A 24,499-nucleotide genomic window follows, 5' to 3' on the forward strand; every position below is an offset into this window, starting at 1 on the left:
TCAATATTTTGAATAAATAGGCATTTCAACAACAAAAATCTGGCGCTGCACCTATTAGGACAGATGTGATGGAAAGTATTTACTACAATAAATATTAGACGTTCAGACTGCAGCCCCTTTGACAATAGGTGGTAATATATAACACCAAAAAAATAGAAAAAAAAAAAGGAAAAGTAAATAGGCGCTGTCTTATGTCCAAATATGACCAATATTTTTAATAAATAGGCTGAGTGGGCATTTCATCTACCACTAGATGAGAAGGCACTTTTACTCATACAGTAGCATGTTTTATAGATTGGATATAGGGGAAAAGTAACATAAAGCATCTAAGATGATTGTATTGTTGTTGTTCAAGCTTTTCCAAGTACATTAACTTGTGGACTGCATTCAACCACTCGCTTGTCTGGATAGCAACTTATCTTCTGTGATGTAAGATAAATAATTTTATTATATTCAAGGGCTAGATAACAGTTTATCCTTGCAATGGGTTGCATACTGGAATGGGACAGCACAGTGTGGTGTAGCATTTCCATACATATGTTCTTTTTGTAAAGTTGTAGGATCTGCTACCGTTCCTTTGTGTTAATACTTTACTACATTCTTATATTTTAGTACTTGAGGTGGAATATTTTGTTGTATTGCATCTTTGGCAAATGGAACACAAGCTCTTGTTTCCCTCCCCCAACCTTCCCTTTTTTTTTTTTTACTTTTTATTTGTATCAGCAGAAAGAACAATACAGGTCATAAAGTCCAGCAGATGTACATAGAAATGTTAAACAGTAGTGAAATATAGCCTCATCGAGTAGGGTTATAGATACAGTGGCGCTCAAATGGCGTCTGGGCTTAAACCAACCTCAAACTGGTCAGCCCGGGCTCAAAATTTTTTGGAACAAGTGCCAGCATGTCCGGACAGTAAGAGCCCCATTGGCACCTGTAGTCCGCCTGTAAAGAAAATAACAAACAAGCACACTGACGGGGAAAGTCTCAGCACTTCCCCATTCATTCTTATGAGTGTGACCGGGAATGACTTGCTATTATGTGTTTGTACTTTAATGAGTGTACAGTATTGTCCGTTTGGGCTCTGGATTTTCATTTTGTTTGCTCTCTTCTATTATATAGACCTAGGAGGAGGGTCGATCCAATGGGTTTGGGGAGTATGATTTTTTTTTTTCATTTCTGTGTAAAGTTGTTATTTCAATATTTTCTTTACAGGTGCCAGTGGGCCCTTAATGTCAAGGCATGCTGGCACTTGTTGTTCCATAAGTGCCAGCATGCCAGGGCAGGATTGCTGGAACCTGCAGTCCACCTGCAAAGGAAGGGGGGGTTGGGGGTCCCCACTTTCCAAACGTATTCCGGGCCTGGGTGGACCAGTTTGGGGCATCATGGCAGGGGACTCCATGTTGTGTGTCTCCCTGCTATAGCATAAGTCCCACGATGCTGGTTATTGGAAAATCTGAGGGACCCCATACTATTCCCCCCACACTTTTCCATTACCAGACCAGGCTGAGACCAACCGGGGTTGGTTAATTTTTTTGGTGGGGACCCCATGCATTTTTACATTAACCATTTACTTAATGTTTTACACACCAAAGCCTGCACAGATCCTACTGATTTGTGTACTGTTTTGAATCCACCACACATTGACAGCGGTGTCATACTTCTATTTAACAACGGAGTCTATCCTAAAGGGGGAGATCCAACAGGGGTTTAGTTAGCAAAACAAACTATGGGTAGCTCCACTTAAAAGACAATACACTCAAAAATGATGCTTAGTAAACACTGCATGTAGACCCTCCAAACTAACGGCAATGTCCAGTGATTGGGTTGAGAAGCCCAATACGATTCTTAGTAAATTTATCCCAGTGTGTGGGAATGAGAAGTTTTCCAGACCACCTATGGATCTTTAGAATGTGTCAGTTCGGAACACATACACCTGTGCTCCAGCAAACGAACATGAACTGTTAGGGAGCCTGAAGAAAAAGTTTGATAAAACACTGACTTAAAGCGCGAACACTGGTTAATTTGCCAATACATGGTAGAGAATTTCTTCATAAATACTTGACCAATAAATGGCTTCTGTTAATGAATCTCTTTATCAAGTACAAATGTTACAAAAAGGAAAGTTTTTAAGTATGTGTATTAATATATTGTATATTCATTCATCTGTTAAAACTGGCAATCCACCTTACTGAAGAACTAATAACTGTACATGATTGGGGGCCCTCCCTGGACCACCATTTTTCCCCCTGTACTTAGCAGTGTGCTGGGACCTCTGCTGATAACCTTTAGTGCAGCTCAGTAGCAAGAGGCATTAAATACAATGGATACATATAGAAATGTAATGGGTTTCCAATGATTTGCGCAAAGCAGACTTTTTAGTGTTCAATCCTCAATAGGAATGTCATCACAAAAATGCATAGACAAAAGAAAAAAAAAAAAAAAAAAAGCTGTGAACTCAATAAAAGGCGCTCATAGATGCATACATAAAATAGACATTATACAATACATTCCTGGTGCTAAAATGCAGATACTGCAGCAGCCAATCATGTTGTTCCTCCAAAATGTATTTCTTTAGTTTGAATCTGTCACATTGACCATATAACAGACAAAAAACAACACCACATATGTAGAATGTTCATGCAGTCTTATCTATTACACAAGATGTCCACCTTGTGATAAAAGATTTCCGCAGTGGTGCCAATCGAGGATATTGTGGGTGGAGAACATAAAAGTGTGGACCCTGCTCACAATTCAAAAGATTATCAGCTTGCCCATAAAGGTATCTGTGTATTTTCAACACCCCAAATGGTTTCACAATAAGAATTTCACAATAAAAAAAATGCGCACAGTAGATGTATATATAAAGGTTTCTTTTATAGGCTGGAAGCACGGAAAGAAAGGCGTACCACACTCACAGTAAGAGTATATGTATATCAAGCAGTAATAAAAAACACAGCTCACACAATCATGTTTGCGTACATCTCTAAATTAGGCCCAGTAACAATTATAAAAGAGGGAAAACTGTATATCCAAAAGCATAAAAATAATGTCTTTTACACTTTAGATCAGCGGTTCCCAAAGTCCGCCATTACAGTCCACGTTTTAGGGATATCCATGCTTGAGCACAGGTGACTTAATTAGTACCTCAATCAATTTGATTTAACCATCTGGACTCAAGCATGGATATCCCTAAAACGTGGACTTTAATGGTGGACTAAGGGAACCTCTGCTTTAGATCATAATTGTGCACATACGAGCATACATATATATTTGATTTCCAACCACTATAGGACTTAACACCCTTTGGAAATAAATGTGTTTTGTATTCTGACCAGAGAAACTGTAACATATCCATAAGTGGATGTAGTTATGTGACCGGCCACCGCAAGGCGACGCCGGAACGGTGGCTAAGGAGTTATGACAGGCGTCAAGTTTCCGACGTCTGTAATAATCCCGCCGCCGAAACACAGAAAACAGCGGGCCCGATCGAGGCGCGGGGGGTGTTAGGGCTAGGCACTCCCCCCCCCCAGGAGGGTTAGGCTTAGGCTAGGGAAAGGGAGGGCTAGGGTTAGGCACCCTCCCTAGAGGGTTAGGTTTAGGGAGTGGGGAGGGGAGGTTTAGGCACTAACAGGGGGAGGTTAGGGTTAGAGGGGGGGGAGGGGAATGTTAGAGTACTTACCTCAGCCTGTCGGTCTCTACTTGTCGGAATTTGAACCGGCGGCTAAACAGGACTGTATACAATCCCATTCCTCTGTAAGATGCCGCCATTGAAGGGACCAACATAATCTTTGCTGCAGCACAGACCTGGATCTAATCTAGATCAAAAAAAGTCACACTATGCACAGTAATAATGTTTTATTATTGAATTTTACTTAGCACATACATTGAAAATAGAAAAATATTACAGATGAGTTTCAGAAAAAAAAGTGCAAATCAACTGTTGAGCCTTTTTTCTGCAGTCAAAAATATGTTAATAAATCAGGTGCATTGTTTGGGACCCTTGGTTTTTAACATAATGTAAGCTTGCAAATGATCGAATAACTTAAAACAAAGAAACCACAAAATGGGTGAGATGTCGTTTTTTTCTCCCTTTCATATTAACAAACATCTATCCAACTGGAACAACAGACACATAGCAGTGTTATGTTTGCTTTATATAATCACTCAACTTCATGAACCTACAATATCTGCTGAAATCATCCAGTTTTGACAATTTGGTATTTTTTTCAAAACTATGGTCATGTGCAATCTCTCAACACATAAGCAAACAGTACATTTCATTCACAATAACATTTTGATGTACGAATTTGTTACAACACATTGGGGGAGATTTATCAAAGATTGGAGAGAGATGAAGTACCAATCAGTCAGCTCCTGTCACTTTAGAGGCTGTGGGGTCTATGTACTAAGCCTTGGAGACACAAAGTGGATGGAGATTGTAGAAGTACCAACCAATCAGCTCCTATCACTTTGCAGAGTGTTTGAAAAATGACAGGAGCTGATTGGTTGGTACTTCTACTATCTCCATCCACTTTATATATCTCCAGAGCTTAGTACATAGACCCCTGTATTTGAAAAATTACAGTTAGAAGCCGATTGGACGGTACTTTCTCTCTCTCCAAGCTTTGATAAATTTCCCCCGTTGTCACATTTTAATGTAATGGTTTTCTTTAATGAAAAACAGGCATGTTGGTCAAACCATAAAAAGTAGTCAAGCTTGCACAAACAAATTTTCCCTGTGTATGACAGGTTCTCTTTATTAAAATATTTATGATTTTAAAATGGATTTATTGCACAAAACAGTTAACACAAATATGGTTTGCCACATAAAATATGGTTATTTATATGACTGTTTTTCTCACCTTTTCATTTTTTCCCAATGCAGACTAGAGATTTTATGTAGCTCTCTAAAACGAAGAATATACTCTGTGCGGAATCACTTCTTCGCACAGAAACGTCCATATTTTTCAGAGTATATAAAAAGTGACAAACCCTACAGAAAGCATTTTTTGTTTAAGGAGTTATGGCTGTTTTAATTTGTGAAAGGAAGACAAGAACCATGTATCATTTCAGAACAACTTACACTGTTAATAGATTTACACACAAATAATTAGCTGCTCGTCAGGAAAACAATATAATGAAAACAAACTGAATGAATCATATAAAAGATGTACATTGGACTTTAGTGCATATATCAGTACGAGTTATAGGCCATGTATTTAATGTGGTAATGCATAGATTTGATACGTCATATTGCATTACTTGGTGTCACAGATGAGAACACCAAACAAATAATATACAAACAAACAAAACAGACACATGATCAGATAAATATTAGTTATCTGGAAAATCTAATCTTTGAATGGGACCTACATCCGCACAGTCCTAAGATGACCTCATACTGTACACAGACATATGTGGCCATCGTCCAACCTAATATACCATCTGTCCCAATTTATATTGGAGGCTGTAAATCAGGATCAGAGAGATGTGTGTCCATACAGGTGCCAATTTATGGTCAATTAAAAACAGACTAATTAGCTTTCCAAATTGCAGTATTCATGGACAACTTTATAGTTCTAAATATACAAATCTGCCTCAACAATATTTAATTGCAAATAGTTCCGCTTTAGTAGATACACGGAGAAATAAATAGAGATAATAATCAATTGTATGCCTTGAATTCTCAGAAAGGCTCATATTTTGTTAGTTACAAAAATCTTAAGACTTTTTTATTTTGTAAAGCACCAACCAAAAGATTTTCAGGATATTGAAATAACCAAATCATATCATGCGTTAAATAATTTGTCATACAGGTCCATTGATACCCCGCCAGTTGTGCAGCACTCCCAAGAATATTTAATAAATAAAACCTATACTTATCACACTGCAATTTATTACATTTAGCATCATGACATCTATAAAATCTTGGTTCATAATTTGCTATGTTCATCATTCAACTTCCTTTAAATTAGTTGTTTTTTTTAAAAGTAAGGGACAATTGTCCGTGATGTGCTGCCAGATTATAGTAAGGAATCTCTCCTCATTTTAAGGACTGTTCTGGAGGCACTCCACAGAACATCACGGAGAACTGAATTACCCGATTAGACCAAAGGAGCAAAAGGGACTAACCATGAGAAGAGGGTTAGGCCACACCTGCAGCTCTGACTTATCAAATGACATCTCTCAATTCTTAGAGAACTGATCACAGAACAGCAGTTATGTGTACCAGCTATTGATATAAAACAGTGTATTCCATGAGATGTAGTTTAGTGAAGCAAATGGGGTTGTCAAACTACAGTAAGTCAGAAGATCAGATTTGACTGGATACACCCTACAACGACAGGCAATTGGGACGAATCCCCTTTGTCCTGGACCATCTGTGATTTCCCGTACATACTGTGCAACTTAATGAATGACGGAATGATATCTTGTTCCGTCCTTCATTAAACTGCACCACCGCAGCACGGCCAACCAAAAGATATCGTGTACAACCCGTGGGAGGGCGCAATTATGCATACACAACTCACAATACTGTATGCACGATAGGTCGTTCCAATTTGCCTGGAAATGGCAAATCATGCAGATATCATTGTAGTGTGTACCCGGCCTTAGACTCTCTTCCATGAACCTGTAAGTTCCATTAAATAAATTAGAAAATGCTCCTAAGTGTACAGATAATGAACTGTTACATTAGAAGTTTGAACAAAAGACCCCCCCAAAAAAACCCAGCAGGACACAAGATCATTAAAGATTGATCATCATATTTGAGACAAGAGGGAAAAAAACATAACATAGAATGCAATTCTATATCCATTCCAAACTATATTCCAGTTGCAATGCATTGTTTACCCACGTCACACCCAACCTCACCCTTGGCACATCATTAGAAGGCAAATTAGAATTCCTATGACTTTCACAAAGCCGTAGAGTCACCGGTTTCGCATTATGCAATGGACAGAACAGCCATTTCCAATCATGTGCAAATTAGCTGTTAGTATGCAGAGGATTAGGAGATGATATTAAGTTTTCCAGCAATAAAATGTGAAACCGCTTAGTTCACATTAATTAAAAAAAAAGAAAAAAGTATAATTACAGACTGTACAGGAATACATTATATTAATATAATGTAAATATGTTTATCCTTTACAGAGGACAAAACACCTTGCTCCATCATACTGGATTACAAAGTATTGCTATGTGCTGTGATCCCTCAGTAAAATACTAAACAAAGGCATTAGAATTTGTTCTCTATTACTTTTTAATTATAGAAGAAAGTGATCTAAAATGTTTGACCATTCAGCCAGTTAAGAGATGGGGGAGCTTACTTACAGTACAGTTAGTGAATGTTCCAACTTTTAAGCTCCTTTTCCTGCCCTGCTAACTGCTTTCTGTCACCTGGATTTTCCTCAAAGCACTATATATTTAATGTGATTTTCAAAGATTTTGAAATCTGAAACTATGTGTGGTGCTTGGGGCAGTAGCTTTATATGACTTTAGGAGTGTACACACTAGACGATATGCTCCCTGAGCGATATCGTCTAGTGTGTCCCCGCAGGGTGTGCTCAATGTCGTTCATGACATTGAGCACACCCGCTGAACAATATTCATTAACGATATCGTTCAGCTCCAGGCTCTCTCCCCCATTCCATAACATGCAGCAACCTGACGACATCGTCAGGTTGGCCTGCATGTTAACCCGATGAACGATAATGACGAACGACCCGTGGGAACGCGCATCGTCATAATCGTTCATCGTTTTTGTGTTAAAAATGGACAAAAAAGTGGACGACTGAACGATAATGATATCGTTATCGTTCAGTCGTCCACTTTAATCGCCCAATGTGTACGCACCTTAACTTGAATGCTTACTGGTCTAACAGCTAAATGGCACACAGTAAGTTAATTTGCTTAACACAATTAAATGTTATTTATGTCCCAAACAAGTCTGGCTAAAAAGTGGTCTACAATTTAGTAAGGAGGTAATTTTAGAGATCAAGACACTTCGGTATGAGGAGAATACTCTGTTGTTATAAACCACCATACAGAAATTAAATATGCATCTGATACTTTGAGAAGGTCCATTTGGGAACTACACTTGTTCAATCATTGTTCAAACTGACAGATCACAAGATGATAAAATTATAGTGAGAAAACAAATTATTATATGGCACATTTTAGACAGTATCAAGTACCTTTGTTCTATTCGTTCATACAAAAAAGGCTAATGTTAGTAAAAAATAGACATATTATTCATATTTAAATTAACGTAATGAGATAGTGCTTGGATAACCAAAGTGCCAAAAGGTCACATGAAGATGCATATTTACAAGGGGGTTAAGTGGGTTGTCTTTATCTGCAAAATTATGTTCACTTTTAGGGAAAAGTCTACTCATGCTGAAGTATACACAATGGGAATAGTATTCTGCTGTCTAAAATGCTAACACTTCAAACATTTGCAAACGAGAAAGAAGAAAAAGGGCAGTACAATAAAAACTTGCATCTATCCACTGATGAGTTGGAATGGGAACAGGTCAAGTCTAACATGCTACACATCTATTTTTGCTTCAAAAACCGTCTGTCTTGTAGAGGATTTGTAAAAAGTCCTCCATTTGCCAAATGTGCAATGTTAAAGGAGATATTTACACAGATATTTAATGACTATATTCACCAACAAGAGCTGCTGGAAACCAAATGATTCATTTTCTCGTTTAGTAGTCTTCTATTCATTTGTAGTGTTGTACACCTTGTTGATTCACATTGGTAAAATAAAGGAATGTCTGCTTGCTTTTGCCTGAAAAAAAGAAAATATGGTATTCAAAAGCATCGTAAACTTGTGATCATTATTTTAAGTGTAAACTTTATTTGTTTTTTCAGAATTAGACAACGAAATAAAGATAAAAAACTAATACAAACAAGTAAATCACATGCTTTGTGTATATCTATATAAAAATATTGATCACCAGACACACATATCCAGTACACAATTAGGCACACCTGCTTGTAAATTATCATTTATTTATATGGCGCCACAAGTGTTCTGCAGCGCCTTACAAAGTACATAAACAAATAGGTGACCAGTGACTTACAGTCCATTACAATGCAGGACAAAGTCATGGATAATATACATTGCTACATTAGCAACCATAACACCCACATAAGCAACAGAGCATAAGTAACGAAGTGTTAGGAGCCCTAGAGTGAGAAGTACCTGAAAGTAAAGAGAAGCACAAGAGGGTAGAGGGCCCTGCTCGTAAGAGCTTACATTCTAAAGGCGAGGGGCAGACAAGCAGGGGTGACACAGATACAATTTAATTTTGGTGCTCCTATGTCGCACCCTAAGGGGCAGCTGGTTAACTCCTAATTTAAACCCCAGTAAAGTGCTGGGTAATGAAGCAGCATGGGCAGGCCATATAACAGTGCATGGTGCAGTCCATGACCACAGTCTTCCACCTATATACCCTCCACACCCTCCTCTCTGCAGCTACAGTATCAGCGTCACACAATCAGCCGTACCCGAAACACAGTGGGCTCAATCTTATTAGGTGCAAGTTTGCAAATGCGAGTTTGTTTTATGAAACTCGCAGACATTGAACGAATTTGCATCTGAGAAATGCAAAATCCAATTACAAATGCCAATTTGTGGTACTTGAGGCAGGGGTATGCGACATTTCTACAAAATGCGACCTGGGAGAAGTGCATGAAAAAAATTTGATTTTTACTCCTGTAAAATCTCTTCATTGGAGACCATCTGGGGGATGCCATTACTGGGTTATGCGTAGTGAGGTGTGAAGTCGGGCACTAACTAATTGAAACTGGCTCCATCCCCTATATAACCCCTCCCCTTCCACCATAACCTCAGTCTATGTTTAACAAACCCGGTGGAAGACCCATGGAAGAACTGAGAAACCAGAAACCAACAGGTATCTAGTATGAAACCAAAAAGGGAGGAATCCCGGCAACCCCGAGATGGACTTCTAGGAATAGATTTTACGGTGAGTAAAAATCGAATTTCCATTTTCATCCACCTGGGGGATGCCATTACTTCTGGGATATACCAAAGCAAGCCAATTAATGGGGGGAACGTTGGAACCGACCTCTCTAAGGATTTTCCGCCCAACACTGGCATCACTTGCGCCAAATGCATGGTAGCGGTAACATTTTGAAAAAGTGTGTACAGATGGCCAGGTAGCTGCTTTGCAGAGCTGCTCAACAGAGGCACCATGCCGTACAGCCCAAGAAGCCCCGACAGCACGAGTCGAGTGGGCCCGAAATGAGGTTGGAACCATCTCAGGCTGCAGCAAGGCTCCTTACCAAGTGAATAAAGATTTAAATACAGCCTCATTCTTCCTATAAATAGGATCTTTAGGAGTGGAGAGTATCCAATCATATATATATATATATATATATATATATATATATATAAATATTAGTTATATGGTCTTTATTTAAACATAGTCCGATAAGAGGACTATATCATCATAGCTCAGAAACTGGTTTACCAGGTTAATTAACATATCTACAGATGTAGCAAGACCACATTCTGCCTAAGGCAAAAGATTAGCATCTCAACACGTGGCCATGAGTTCTCTGGCCTTTGTTGTAACACATACAGACAACTTCCTGCCTGAGTCCCTACCTACCACAATGGTTTGAAATACCCCTTTCATAACCACACCCCACAAGTGATGGGAGGATGGGGGAAAATAGCATCTCACTCATGCACGCACTCAGAGCTCATGAATTAGTCCACAGGAACACAGACACTGACCCTCAGCCATAGCAGAAGGATGGGATTGAGACTCCTCAATGGGGAAGCTTGCTCTTTTACTTCCCAATGGATAAGTATTTCTCTCTCTCAACCCACACTTGGCTGTGTACCATAAATGTCCTTTTTCTGAAAAGGCACAGTAGAAAGCATGTAGGGGTCATTTAGGATTAGCTCCCCCTATTAAGCTGTACCTCCTTTTCTGTGGACCAATGGTATTGCTGCCTCCATACTCCACCAACGCGTTTCAACCAACAATGGGTCACACACCTTGATAAAGACCCATTGTTGGTTATGGTACGCAGCCATTTTTATGTATGTATTTGAAATAAATTGTCTTAATGATTTTACACTATGTATGTGTCTTTTCCTCTATTTTTCATATATCTGTGAGGAATTACACATGATTATTGGATTAATGGTGTTGAAGATCTAGACAAGTTGACGGAATCAGAATTGGGATGTTTTCTTTTCAAACTTCTCCCGGATTGAGAAGGGGACTATGAATGTGACTATTTGAAAAAACTATCCATATATTTATTTATATTGTGTCTTCCCTGATAATATAAGGTAGAACCTATGTTCTTAAGAACTGAGCGTTTGGATCCATTTGTTTCTTTGTATTATATACTGTATATTGTAGATCTGTGGTGTTTTGTGTGCTAGGGGCAACATACAGGCAAGTGATTCATAGTGGAGCTTTTGTCTATTCATATATCACAAGGTTATAATATTTTGGTTAGTTTTATATATAGATGGCTGGCTATAGTATGCATATATATTGTTGATAGTTAGATGTGTGTTATATAGTCAAAGATGGCTGATTCTATGTGCTCCTTCACCCTCCCCCCACATTGAACCATGTGCTTGGAAAAATAGTATAGCCTGGGATGCATAGTTTTGGTATGCGTTGCATTCTAATGGTTTAGCTGTAATATGGTGTTATTTAGGAGATATTAAGATGGAATAATTATATTGTAATAGGCTACTAAGTACTATACACTATTTGATAGCTATACCTTAGGCCTTGAACCATGTGCTTGATTCAATAAGGGTTGTGAGTATGTGATACTAGGAATGGATACGATTGTATAGCTTAAATAGGTTTGTTAACCTGAGAGATGAATTTGGAATGGCATCGGTAGTTTGTTAATATGGCACCACCATGTGACAAACAAAGGAATCCATGTTGGTAGTTATACCTTTGGTCATGAACCATGTGCTTGATTCAAATACGTTTGTTATCATGAGAGATGAATTGGAATGGAGTCTGTAGTTTGTTAATATGGCCGCCACCATGTGGCTTAAACAAAGGAATCCATGCCCTCCCATCCCCCTTACATTTCTCTGCATATCTGTATACACACACGCACACCCTTAAGTGTTATTTTAGATGACTGTGTCCCGACAGTCATTAATATAGTATTTTCGGTGGTGTGGAAATAACTAATTCCCTAGAACATACATCATCATAGCACAACATACACACACACCTCCCACCATGCTTTCTAGCAACCATCTTGAATTCTCTTTGTTCTCTTTTCACAACTGTCTCTCACTTTCTTACATTGTATTTGACTAATACTGTTTTATTATATACTGTATGTGAACTTTATGAGCATCAATTTGTTTATATAAATACAATTTTACTTTAGTACATCTGATGTGCAAATCTTATTGAAATTAAATTATCCTGATGATTTAAAGGTATATTATAACCTTCTAGTAAATTATAAAAATAGTGTATATGCTTCAGAAATATGAGATTAATACCCAGGCAGCAAAAGATAAACGAAGAACAAACAAGGGAAAGGAGTGCAAACAGAGAAACAGAATAAAATAAGCAGTAATACCCCCCTAACAAGGGGCTACAGACTGTGTTGTGGAAATAACAGTATTCCTGACCAACCTAGCAATAGGAGCATCCATTGTGGGTGGAATTTCCCTAAGCTTGGTATCCTCTTCCAAAAAAAGAGGAAGATACTTACATTATTTCTGAATATAAAATTTGGAATCAGGTTTTAACCAGGTTTATTTTAATATTTCCTTAAAATGTGAAAATTCTTTGAAAACAGATACATGTTTCTTCTTACATTTAAAGAAAGAAACTGAACTAGTTACTGGAATGGCTGTTGCCTGTAGATACAAAGTCCCCCTGACCGCATCTATCAACATAGAAACTCCTCAATCAGAATGGGAGTCACCCTCCCAGTTTGAGGTGTCCTCCCAATCATAATCCAATTCCCCTTCTTCCTTGGAAGAGGTAGCTGAAGCCTCTTCTCCAGAAAGATCCACTGAAAAATGGCATGAATATCTCTTAGTGGCTATGGCCCCTGCTGACGTTACCATTTTATTTAGGGACATTGCCATCTGAGCAAGACATCGTCCCATATCCTGGGCTCTACTGAGAGATCAATGTAGAGGCTTGGGCACAGGGTTTCATATAATTTGCATGAGAGTGACGTAATTCACCTATGGCCTCACCCATACACCTGGCCCAATCAGGCATCACCGGCTGTTCAGCTGAACGGCCCGGTAATGAAACCCCCTGTGAACAACAAGCATAGAGCAACCTTTTGGCAATTTTTTTCTCACATTTTGTCCAAAGTATAAAAAATGACAGCCCTGTTTTTTTAACCCTTGTCTGGCTTGTCAATTCTGAGAGAGAAAGTCTAACCAATACAGATAGCTACCTAAATTCCTCTGAAAAAAGTGTAGCACTGCTTGAATAGAAAAAACAACAAAGGGGCTAATTAACACTCTAATTCCCCTATCTGTTAAATGCAAATAAAACCCGGACTCCTTAAAGTCCATATTGCTTGCAAAAAACCAAAGGCAAACAAATCTTTAGTATACCCCCTGTATGTTACGGCACATATTCCTGAGAAACAGTGCAGTAAAGGTGCTTTTATATATACATCACAACATTATTAGCCCAACATAGATCACCAGGTTAATACCCAAAAGTAGTAATCCCAGTTAACTGCTCATCTGTTAATACACCGCCACACTGCAGTGAATCTCTCCAAGCAGACTCCAGCCGCTCTCAACAGCTGTTTCTGCGTGGTTCTAAAGCAGTGTGAGCTGATGAAACGCAAATATCTGGGGGAGGTGTGACCGGGGTTTCAGTCAGGCCTTTCAGTCAGGACGTCTGACATCATCCTAGCCTCTGGCATTTCCATCCAGAGACTAGAGTGTTTCCATGGCCCATAATGATGATGTCACCAATGGTGTGCTTGCACGTGCAGTGGCGCCGTGTCCTGGGGGCGTTCAAGCCTCTCTCCCACAAAGCCAGCAGCATGTTGCGGCATCTGTAATCCCCGCCAGCGGTCCAGAAGGAAACGCCGGGGTCAATGAAAGCGGCGGGTGCTGTGGAAGCCTGGGGAGGTGTGAGACACGCCGGCCCTACAGCCATGCGAGTAATAACATACCCGGCCACTCTGCTTAAAGCGGTGTGCTGGGAAAAATGACATACAAGCAACAAGGTCTTTTACGCATAAATGTATAAAGCTTACCTTCTCTTTTGCCAGCGGCCTCCTCAGATGTGTGTCTGGTATGGAAAGAGACCCCAGGGACTATGTAGTTTGGTGACTCTCCCAGGGGCAGCCTTTATAGTGGGATACAGAGTTCACACAAACCTCTATTTTATCAACTTCCCACTCTGCTAGTGCTTGTCACCTGTTGCCAGGAACTAAACACTCAAACCAAATATCAAGATAAAGAAATTAAATCTAACGAACAGCTAGGACCTAGCTAGTGCCTTACTCCCAGGCACTAAAAAAAAAGACTGAGGTTATGGTGGCATGGGAGGGGTTATATGGAGTCAGTTTCAATTAGTTAGTTCCCGCCTCCACACCTCATTACGCATAACCCAGAAGTAATGGCAACCCCATATAGATGAAAAAGGAAATGGGATAAAAAGACTTCCTAATATCAAATGTTCTAGTCCTGATAACATTTACATTTTACCCTTTGTACTCCATTAACAGAAATGTTTTGTAGGGGTTTATGGATTCATGAGATAACATAGCGAACAGTTTAAGGAACACATCATCACATATAGATGTGTCTTTACTTACTTTTCCCTTAATTATGTAAAATATGACTTTTGGATCCAATAATCACATAGGTAACGCTGGAGATATCAGCGAAAGTGGCGTAACTATGGAGGGTGCAAAGGAACTGCTTGCTGTGAGTCCGGCGTCTTAGGGGGCCTGCCGGCCCAGCAAGCAACTCACTGCCTCGTGCAGACTTTTTTTCCCCGTATATTAAAACTCCGAGTCAGGAAAGTGGGGGGGTTGTTGTCACTCACTTCCACCCCACGACGCGCCGCTGAAGAGCTACTAGTGCCACCTCCTCATTGCACCTGGATGCAGAGACGGGATCCGATGCTGCCAGTGTTAGCTCCACTGCGCGTCTCCACAATGTGTGGGCTCCATAATTCCGCAGGTGTCAGAGCGGACAACCGGACAGGGGAGACCTCAAGGTACAGGCGAGCAGGGGAGGCTGTGCTGCAATAGAGGAAGGCTGGCAGCAGCAGTACAGTACAGTGCTGAGGTCCTGAGGACAGCGGAGGAGATGAGGTCTGTATTATTGGGAGCCTGTGCTCTGCTCAGACAAATGGCAGTGGAAAAAGAGCCCTAACGTGACAGCTTCCAGAGATTATTGTTGGTTATCCTGGCCTGTTATATCATATACAGTGCATCTGGAAAGTATTTATCGCGCTTCACTTTGTCCACATTGTTATGTTACAGCCTTATTCCACAATAGAATAAATTCATTTTTGTCCTCAAAATTCGACACACAATACCCCATAATGATAACGTGTTACGTTTTTTTTTGAGATTATTGCAAATTTAATTTAAAAAAAAAAAAAAAAACTAAGAAATCACATGTACATTAAGTATTAACAGTCTTTGCTCAATACTTTGTTGATGAACCTTTGGCAGCAATTACAGGATCAAATCTTTTTGAATATGATGCCACAAGCTTTGCACACCTATCTTTGGGCAGCTTTGCCCATTCCTCTTTGCAGCACCTCTGAAGCTCCATCAGGTTGGATGGGAAGCATCGGTGCACAGCCATTTTAAGATCTCTCCATAGATGTTCAATCGGATTCAAGTCTGGGCTCTGGCTGGGACACTCGAGGACATTCAGTTGTCCTGAAGCCACCCCTTTGGTATCTTGGCTGTGTGCTTGGGGTCATTGTCCTGCTGAAAGATGAACAGTCGCCCCAGTCTGAGGTCAAGAGCGCTCTGGAGGTGCTTGGGTTTCCTCCAAACATAACGCCTGGCATTCACGCTAAAGAGTTCAATCTTTGTCTCATCAGACCAGAGAATTTTGTTTCTCATGGTCTGAGGGTCCTTCAGGTGCATTTTGGCAAACTCCAGGCGGGCTGCCATGTGCTTTTTACTAAGGAGTGGCTTCCGTCTGGCCACTCTACCATACAGGCCCGATTGGTGGATTGCTGCAGAGATGGTTGTCCTTCTGGAAGGTTCTCCTCTCTCCATAGGAGGAATGCTGTAGTTCTGACAGAGTGACCATCGGGTTCTTGGTCACCTCCCTGACTAGGGCCCTTCTCCCACAGTCGCTTAGTTTAGACGGCCGGCCAACTCTAGGAAGAGTCCTGGTGGTTCCGAACTTCTTCCATTTACGGATGATGGAGGCCACTGTGCTCATTGGGACCTTCTAAGCAGCAGATATTTTTCTGTACTCTTCCCCAGATTTGTGCCTCGAGACAATCCTGTCTCGGAGGTCTACAGACAATTCCTTGAACTTCATGCTTGCTTTGTGCTCTGTGACATGCACTGTCAAGTGTGGGACCTTATATAGACAGGTGTATGCCTTTCAAAATCATGTCCAAACAACTGAATTTACCACAGGAAGACTCCAATTAAGCTGTAGGAACATCTCAAGGGTGATCAGTGGAAACAGGATGCACCTGAGCTAAATTTTGAGCTTCATGGTAAATGCTGTGATTACTTATGTGCATGTGATTTCTTAGGTTTTTTTTTTTTGTTTTGTTTTTTATGAAATTTGCAAAAATCTCAAAAAAACTTTTTACACGTTGTCATTATGGGGTATTGTGTGTAGAATATTGAGGACAAAAATTAATTTATTAAAGTTTGGAATAAGGCTGTAACATAACAAAATGTGGAAAAAGTGAAGTGCTGCGAATACTATCCGGATGCACTGTAACAGGCCAGGACATCCAACAATAATCTCTGGGATCTGTCATGGTCAGTAACGGCAGCTCGTACAGCCGGGCATTGACAGAACTGGGCTGAGCCACATGTACCACATGAAGCAGGGTCCATTCTGTTATGTAAATTGACTTCAATTTGACAATGATAGACTAGGCATGCCAATGCATTAAAATGATAGGTAACACAAACCACGCCTCTTGTGTGGCACTAGCCATACTCACTGTAGTGGGGACCTGAGTTTGGAGGGGGGAGGGTTGGGTAGGCAGGGGGGTCTCCTTAAAATTTTGCTTTGGGGCCCAGAAAGTTCTACTTGCGCCCCTTATCAGCGATATCTTACCTTGCAGCCCCGATGCTGTCCACAGTCCCCATACACTAGTATAAAGACCATCATCCATCAAACTCCGAAAAGTTTTTGGAGTTTGACTGTGGGAACTTAAGCCATCTTCTTATGGGAATGAGGTCTGGGTTACGAATGGTTCCCTCCGCCAGTGCGCATACAACTTGACGTGTGAAGGATAGATAAATTCATATCAGCAGTCTTTGATGTACAAACTAATACTTGTGGGATGTGTAATTTGTAGCTTGTGACTAAAGGAAGACAAAGTACTTAATCAGACTGGAGCAATACTGGATTGCTCTGGTAGATTACTATCCGCCGCAATTTGTGATGAGACTGATACATAACTCACGAGAGGCAGATGGGCTAACAGAGAAACAACAGGCATGCATTACATTCTTATTTAAACATTTGTGCTACAGACTAAAAATTGTGAGATGTGTCATTTGTGGCTGAAGGGGACAAAGTACTAGAACACAGATTTGTAAGTTACCATAAATTCATAGAAAAAAACAGGGTAAAACTGAACAAGGAAAGTATGTGAGCCACTTTTATTCCTATAATTTTGTATATTATTCATTTTCAGGAACATTTATGTTTTAAACGAATCTCAATAATGTGGAATTTAGATGACAGGCAGTTCAATCTAGGAGCCCATCTGCTACAGAAGGGAAGAAAAGCATCCATTTACACAGAAATGACTCCCAAAGGTTAAGCGCAAGCGGTAATATTTACGTACATGGACAACCTTTCTCCTGGATTATGTTATAACTGGTCTTAAAAATGCATAAGTACTGCTGATTTTACCACTCTACCACAGCGCATTTTACCACTCTACTTCATATAGAAAAATATGTATGTTTTAGATTCACAGTAACTTAATAAGCAACTCTGTAAAGTAGAAGTATTAATACATAAAATACTGTAAGACTCATCAAGGGGTAGATTACTAAAGCTTCTAACATTGAAAAGTGGAGGTGTTGGCCATAGCAACCAATATATATATCATTTTCTAGGATGCAATAGAGAAAGGATAGCTAGAATCTGATTGGTCATTATGTGTAACACCACTTTTCATTTTTAGAAGCTTCAGTAAAATCTACCCCCAGGGTTCCCTTACATTTGCTGGATCTACATATTCACATTAAGAAGTATTTATTTATGAAACTTAATTTCCACAGTACCAGAATATTCTGCAGCACTTAACAAATGGGAGCACACACAGGCTGGCTGCTAACAGACAAAGGGCCGGATTCAATTAGCCTCAAAGCACCGCCCAGGACTATTCAACTAAGCCCCTGGCAGACCACAGGTTTCACAATGCGAATGTCTACTCACCCCTCCTGAGGCTGGAACAGAAATCTGCGGTAAGTTGGGCTTTTTCCCATATCGCGTTCACCTCAAATGCGTTAACCAATAGCTCAGGGCACTTATCCCAGAATCTGTGCGTTAACGCGCATTACAGATGCACCCAGTTACATTGTGGCTAATCGCGCCACGAACGTGCACAAGCATCGCTTCATGCGTTTCCCCACACCTGCATACGGTTCGCTATGGCACGCACGGTGATCGCACCATGCGTTCCTATGAAGGCGGGGGCGCGGTGCACGTATCCACCCATGGGCGTGCATCTCGCTCTATAAGTGACGTGATTTGCCGCACTAGCGGAGCATATCTATAGCTGCGGATTTACCGCACATGAAAAAGAGCTTGTAGTTGAATAGCTCAGAGCATAAAAGTCTGAGGCTACAAGTATTTTTCCTCACATGGTGAGAATCGAGCCTAATTGAGTCTGGCCAAAAGTGGTAAGAAACTACGAATGCAGCTTTATTAGTTAGTGTTCCTTCTATTTATAAAGGGAAAGGGATAACAATCACACCACACATTCTCAGGGGAGAAATGGTCCACACTCTGGACTGGATGAGATTGGTATTGTACAGAAAAAAATATTGTAAAACCCTGTTAAACTTTTACAAGACCATCAACTATGTGTTTATCATGTTAGCAGTTTAACAAATGTATATAACATCAATAAAATATGAACCACTTAATATGTTGTCCTTGTTCACCTTCTGGTATATTCAGTGCAAAATCAGACATGTACAGTTTGAAGTCTACTAAAATCTCTAATGATTGTGGAGAAGGCAAGTACAGTACACAGAGCAGTATGGTGCAGTCACTACATGGCAGTGACTTTGCATGCTATAATAGTATCCAATCAGAGTGACAACATGTTACTTAATGTCCATGTACACATTCAAAACATGCTGACATTCTGAACGTTGACATATCATACCACACCCCTATAAAGTGATTTTCTGAAGATGTATAGATTTAAAAACAACTCTGGCAGTGGAATTTAAGCTGGGTACACACTAGACCACAGGTTCTCAAACTCGGTCCTCAGGCCCCCAAACAGTGCAGGTTTTCCAGGTCTCCTCAAAGAATCACAAATGAAATAATTAGCTCCACCTGTGGATCATTTAAAATGCGTCAGTGAGTAATGACTACAGCTGTGCACCTGCTGGGTAACCTGGAAAACGTGACCTGTGTGGGACAGAGTTTGAGAACCACTGCACTAGATTATATATTGGATAATTTGTAATTGTGAGGCAAATCGTCCAGTGTGTACGGACTATTGCGCACTCCCGTGTGCAGTGCAGGCAAATCTGAAGATCTGGTGGACGACTCCATGCTTCTGGATGCGGCGAGGGAACAATATTTCTTCTTTAGGGTCCATAGGGATACCATGGGGATAATGTGGTTGGAGAGATCCAGGTACCAAACAGTTAAAGCTTTCAGCTCCCAGGATGCCTCGGGTTCTTCTCCATTTATAACCCACCCCTAGCCACAGGCCTTCAGTTCGTTTGGTGCGGCAGGATTCAGATGCACCTTTGTAACAGGGGACTGCTCAGGCACTCCTAAGCTTTTATTTTTATGTTTTATTTATTTTCTATGTTTTTCTGTTGGTAGTACTGAGCGTCTGAATAAAGACGCATATATTGCCACTCCTACCTCCACCGGGCCACATCAGTAATAGAGCTGGTAATTTCGGCGGGTCTCGTCTGACCATGCTAGCAGCGATGCTGGGACCCGATCTGCAACCGGACGCACAGAGATGTCGGCAAGGCAATTCCTCGGTAACGGGGAATCACGCGCGGCAGTGCTTGCTTCCAGCATAGGCAACGCACCGGAAGCCACTGCAGTCAGGACCCGAAGCGTCCGCGTCCTCACTAGACCAGAGGGGCCTTAACGTCTGACGCCGGGGATCGGCAGCAGACGCTTCTGCTGCCATGAGGCCAGCGTACCCGGTTGGTTGACGCAGCTTAGGGAAGATAGGCGCTCCCCCGGCAGCTCCACCCCCGACGCGGTCCCTTCAAAAGGTTTTCGCGTATCTGGGTTGCTCCTCCTACCTGTCTCGTGTTTATAAGACGCTCACAGTCCACTATCGGTTCAATGCTGTAGCTGTTGGTCTCAGGAGGTTTTGGGTCAGTCTCCCTGTATACCTTTCCCATGGGTCAGGTATATAGTGCTCTATATCCTACCAAGCATTGTGTTTTGAGTAGTCTATTTACAGGGGTATTCAATTTGGAGTGAAAAGTCTGTGCTGGACTTTTCGCTCCACATCGCTGATTTTCCTGGGATCAAGTATCGGGCGCGCGCCCGCTTTATCCCCGTTGTCAATTAAAAAGCTACGAAGACAGGAGCCGGCGAAATAGAATCGGCAAAAAAAAATGGGATTTACCTGGAATAAATTGTAGGACCCCCCCTAAAGCTGTCAAAACATGGGGGATCACTATGGGTACCCCCGTTTTATCCTGCAAATGAAAGTCGGGGTTTTAAAGAGCCGCGGCAGGTGTTTTTTTCCCCGACATTGAAGAAGAGCACTTAGGTTATTTTTTTCATTTTTTTAAGTGGTCCCATCAAATTTGGGGTACTTGAAAATGGGTACTAGCATATTTTTATGTCCCTAAAGTAATTTTTTTTAAATTCTGCAAAAATGCACCTGCCGCTAATAGCCTATTCTAGAAAACACCTGCTGCATACTTGCAGAATAGCCCTGAACCTATTTCCCTATTTTTAAACACTTTTTGCCATTTTTATTTTTTTTCACCCCAATTTTTAAATTCTTTTTTGGGGTCTCCCTATTTTCCTTTTTTTTACTTTTTTTTGACAGAGTTTATTTTCAAATGACATTCCCAGGGTTGCAGGCTATTTTTTTTTAAGCCTGCACCCCTAAACCCCAATTCTGAACTTTTTTTCGCCACCTATTCAGTGGTGAAAAGTTATCCCCGTTTTTTTTTTTCAAAGACTTTTCGAACCTGCGAAAAGTCTTTCAAATTGAATACGGGGATAATTGAAATCGGCGAGAATGACGTCATCGGTGATAATTTATCGCCGATTCCGAAATTTTCGCTCCAAATTGAATACCCCTGTTAGAGCCCATTGCAGCTAAATTGCATATGCATTGTATATGACTGTTTGCTAGCTGCTGTGTTTAAACTGCCTTTTATTTCTGACTGTTAGTTATAGCTATCACTGTTTTTCTCCTCATCCCTCTGTTGTAGGAGTGTGGGGGTTTTCTTCACATTTAATTGTTATTTGTGAAGGTTGTTACATTGCATTGTTACCTTTGAATTGATATGTCAATAAGTAAAGGTAATCAGGAGGGGGTCCCTGTGCTGATTTTATGTAAAGCCTGGTTTAGCGGGCTTGACCTCTCAGGACTTGTTTAAGGATGGTCTGTTATAAAGAGCCACCTCACCAGTCCAATATATCAGTCCCTGTACAAGAGCCATCTTGGGTGTCTTCCTCGCTTCAGGTTATTATGGATATGTTGTCCTGATCTATTACATAATAGGTAGCAGAGAGTGTTCCACATTATAAAGACAGAAGCAAAATCCTCAAATATAAAATAAGTAGCCACATGTTCTTTATGATTACCACACGTCTAGGAGCACTGACGTCAATTTCATATACATTGAGCAAATATGGTTCACGCTGTAAGAACAATAATCACAAGTAGGGCATTGCTAGGTATCATTGAACAAATTATTTGGAGATTCCAGCATACAGCAAGCGTTCTCGCAATAGATGCTGGAATTTTAGCTTCTAAAGAATCAGCAGCATCAGTAGCGGCGCGCAGGGTTCTTTGTTTAAGATCCTGGAAAGTCGATACAGGATTAAAGAAGGCTCTGGAAACGTCATCTTTTTATGGAAAGATACTTTTTGGAGCAGAGTTAGATAACATAATAGCTACTCTGGCAGCTTCAAATTTTGCAGGTCTGCCATCTATGGCTACATTGAAGTCTAGGCCATTTTCTTTTCGTCCTCAGGAATGAGCAAAGCAACGGTCTTCCTCCAGGCAGTCTAGTTTTCGCAGGACATCCAGGCGACAAACTAAGAGGTCTGGGCCGGCCAGATGTCCAGCTTCTAAGCTGGATGACAAAGCCTCGGCCTGATGGGACGAGCCTCCTCCTGGGGGATCCCAGGGTGGGAGGCCGACTTCTTCAGTTTGCGGATTGCTGGCATCAAACAACAGATGCCTGGCTCCGAGAAGTGGTCTTTCAGGGAAATGCTCTGACTTTCAAAAGTCATCCTCTCCTGAAGTTTTTTTGCACAATTCCTCCATCAGGTGTGGTAAAGGTGGCCCTTCAGGAGGCCATTCATTCCCTGCTGGAGGTGGGGGTAATAATACTGGTTCCTGTGTTACAACAAGGAAGGGGTTATTATTCCAATCTATTTTTGGTTCAGAAACTGAATGGGTCTCATCGCCCTATTCTAAATCTAAAAACCCTTAACAAATTTATCCGTGTACCCAAGTTCCATATGGAAACTCTCCGGTCAATTATTTTTTCAATGGAACGTGGGGATTTTATGGTTTCCTTGGACATTCAGGATGTGTATCTGCATATTCCCATTACGCTATCCCACCAACAATTTCTACGGTTTGCTGTCCTACAGCAACACTACCAATTCCAGGCACTGTCCTTTGGCCTATCAACAGCCCCTTGGGTATTTACCAAGATAATGGCAGTCATGACGGCCTATCTCAGGTGTCAGGGAGTCAGAATACTACAATATCTGGATGACCTTCTGATATTGGCGCAAACTCCAGTTGTTTTACACCACCATCTTCAGTTGACCAAAGCCTGCCTATAGAAGCACGGCTAGATCATCAATTGGAAAAAATCCTCTCTTTCTTCAACACAGCAGATGGTACATATGGGAGCATTTCTGTACTCTCAGGCACAAAGGGTCTTTCTACCAGAGGACAAGATTGTGGCCCTATCATTGAGTGTATGCAAGCGAAGGGTATCAGTTCTATCAGCGATGCAGGTCCTGGGATCAATGGTATCCACCTTCGACATGGTGGGGTATGCTCAGTTCCATTCCAGGCCTCTGCAAAAATTGATTCCCTCCAAGTGGAATGAAGAGTCTCATCTAATAAGGTCCCAGGGGATCCTTCTCACTTCAGAGGTTCGTCATTCCCTCCTGTGGTGGCTGAAAGAGGACCATCTGGACAAAGCGTGCCCATTCTGGATTCCAAATTGGGTGCGTCTCACCACGGATGCTAGTCTTCACGGATGGGTGGCAGTGACAGGTCATCACACCTTTCAGGGAAGATGGACAAATCAAGAAAGTAATCTGCCAATAAACATTCTGGAACGGAGAGTAGTATACAAAGCACTTATCATGGCATGGGACCTGCTCCAGGGCTGGACAGTCCAGATCCAGTCCGACAACGCGACTACAGTGGCCTATCTCAACCATCAGGGAGACGCAAGAAGTTATACAACCATGAAAGAGGTGACAAAAGTTCTGATTTGGGCAGAATGTCATCTTCCGGCCATCTCGGAAATATTCATACCTGGAGTACTCATTTGGGAAGCAGACTTCCTAAGTCACCAGGACATACACGCTGGAGAGTGGTCTCTCCATCCAGGAGTGTTTCAGCTCCTGGTAAACACAAATGGGGTCTACCAGAAATAGATCTCATGGCATCACCTCACAACCACATGGTCCCCAGGTACGGATCCAGGACAAGAGCTCCCTCAGCCGCCTTCATGGACGTGCTGGCAGTGAGGTGGGATTTCAAGCTGGCGTATCTCTTTCCTCAGATTTCCCTCCTCCCTCAGGAAATTCAAGCAGGAAGGCGGAACAGTAATACTGGCTGGGCCCAGACGT

At 41.2% G+C, this 24,499-nt stretch overlaps 1 protein-coding gene across 3 annotated transcripts in view; it reads right to left on the reverse strand.

Moving 5' to 3' along the window:
• The window catches only part of NDFIP2 (Nedd4 family interacting protein 2), a 345,019-nt gene that overhangs the window by 175,289 nt on the left and 145,231 nt on the right, over nt 1–24,499 (reverse strand). For 2 of the 3 annotated variants that reach the window (XM_088459031.1, XM_088459043.1), the window contains one exon: nt 4,529–8,794. The gene's annotated coding sequence lies outside the window, so the exon portion shown is untranslated. Of the gene's footprint in view, nt 1–4,528; nt 8,795–24,499 lie in introns of those variants that run through there. The other variant, XR_015872919.1, reaches the window with a different exon arrangement.

The sequence above is a fragment of the Taudactylus pleione genome, unplaced genomic scaffold, assembly GCF_031769625.1.
Source record: "Taudactylus pleione unplaced genomic scaffold, aTauple2 ptg000041l, whole genome shotgun sequence".
Lineage (NCBI taxonomy): Eukaryota > Metazoa > Chordata > Amphibia > Anura > Myobatrachidae > Taudactylus > Taudactylus pleione.